We start from the raw sequence: 2012 nt of genomic DNA, 5'->3' as shown, positions 1-2012 counted from the left end.
AAGTTCCATGTAGATAAGTGTAAGGTGATGCACACTGGGGCAGGTGTAAAGCTAGGAAGTGAGGATTCAGATTGAGAAGGGGAGAAAAGGTAATGAGAAACTTTTGAATCTATTGCAAGATCTCCCATTATCATCTGTAGTATGACCTTAACTGCTGACTTTTATATTTTAAATGGGACATATCCATTGTTTCTCTGCAGATACTTGTGTCTCGGTGGTGTTGTGGTATCCTGATTCACCGCTGTTCCTTGGGCCACGCCTGCTCCAGCCAGGAACAAGTCAGTGAGGAAGGCATCAAGATGGCCATGGCATTTAAATATACTGGCAAAGCACCTGTAGAACAGAAAGCAGAAATTCTCCAAATCAGAATTACTTTGGCAACTTGTAATGTGAAATCACTTGAGAAAGTGTGCACAGATCTGACCAGAGGAGTGAAAGAAAAAAACTTAAAAATTGAAAGGACCTGTTTGCATGCCTACCAAGACTCTGCAGATCGCTACACAGAAAACACCATGTAGTGAAAGTTCCAAGACGGGATCATTTCCAGATGCATATTCGTAAGTGTCTAATTGATTTGCACAATCCATTAAAAATGGCAAGCAAATAACTTCTATCAGTATCGAGCCTGGTGTAGAAGTTGATGTTACTATTGCTGATGTCTAAATGACTGTCATCTGTTTCAATAAAAGTTAAACTTTAAAAAAAAAATGAGGTAAAGTGAAACATAAATGTTTACTGGCTTAAAAAAGACTCTTGAAAGGAGAGTCAAGAACCCATACAGCTATATCCTAACTCAATAAAAAATGAAGCACTTATTAAATCTCCAATTATATTCCATTTATAAATGTCTATGAATCATTTATAAGTATCATGTAGAGAGATGTTAGAGCTGTTATTCAAGGTTGGTTCACATTCTTGCATGGTCCAATCAGCTTCAAGCATAAGCTTCCTTCCACCCATGTAAAAAGTAATGTGAGTTCCAGATAAACATGACATCATGCACATAAAATGGAAAAGGGCACATATCTAATCCCCAGGGATTACCAACCCTGGAATTAAGGCACCCAGATCTCCAGCTTCAGTGGGAGACCTCCTGCCCTCACCAGCTCTTCCCACGGTTCCACAGCTGGATGGCAAAGGAAAAATGCTGAGGGGAATGAAGGAGCATGATTAGCATTGTATCAATGCCATGACATCACTTCTGTTGCAACCCAGAAGTGATGTCATCATTTCAGGCAATGCTCTAGCTTTCACTCCAAACACTATGGTTAAACTCTAGGATTAAACCATAGAGTTTTGAGTGAATGCTAGAGTGCCATCACTTTGTGATGATGTCACTTGCAGGCCAGGCCAGTATTAATGTCTCATGTCACTAGCAACATCACATTGCCAGTGAGGTCCTTTTATCCTCCTCCACACACGTAAGTCTTTTGGTAGTTGTTCTCCTTAGGCAACTCATCTTGAAATCTGTCTTTGAAACTGTAGTTTTCTGACACTGGCATCATTAAATGCACAAGAGCTACTAATTTTAAGAAATAATTTTCTTGCTTGATTGCAGTTCTTGCTTGGTTGTTGTTCTGCAAGACTCTGCAGGCCCTGCTCTCTTGCTTTCAATAGTTTGTCCATTTTGTTTCAAACTCCAACAGATTTTTAAAGAATGTTATCAAGCATTGGCAAGCATTCCACAAAAAACAGGATTTCCTATTTCAGATAGTCATCTTAAATTACAGCATAACTAGAATTACAGCATAATTACATTTGACCTTTCAGAACCAAACTACAAGATTAGACCTCCATGAAGTTCTCAGGACAGCAGTAATTGTGCCTGCAGTTTTGATAAACTACAACACCAAAGCTGTGAACACAGAATTGATTGGCAGAGAACTCTTTGTTGAGCTATCTGCCTTTGTCTGCTCAGCCACTAGTTGCTAGCTGAAATAAACCACAAAATCAGATAAGGGCTGCTTAATGGACAGATTTACATCAGATACAGAAACTGCCACTGCAAAGTT

At 39.3% G+C, this 2012-nt stretch overlaps 1 pseudogene; it reads left to right on the top strand.

Annotated features, from left to right (window-relative positions):
• The first annotated feature begins 220 nt into the window (after positions 1-220).
• Positions 221-702, top strand: LOC132586941 (small ribosomal subunit protein uS10-like; annotated as a pseudogene).
• The last annotated feature ends 1310 nt before the right edge of the window (positions 703-2012 follow it).

The sequence above is a fragment of the Heteronotia binoei genome, chromosome 1, assembly GCF_032191835.1.
Source record: "Heteronotia binoei isolate CCM8104 ecotype False Entrance Well chromosome 1, APGP_CSIRO_Hbin_v1, whole genome shotgun sequence".
NCBI lineage: Eukaryota > Metazoa > Chordata > Lepidosauria > Squamata > Gekkonidae > Heteronotia > Heteronotia binoei.
The sequence above is the reverse complement of the archived record's forward strand: the minus strand, read 5'-3'. Positions and strand labels throughout refer to the sequence as shown.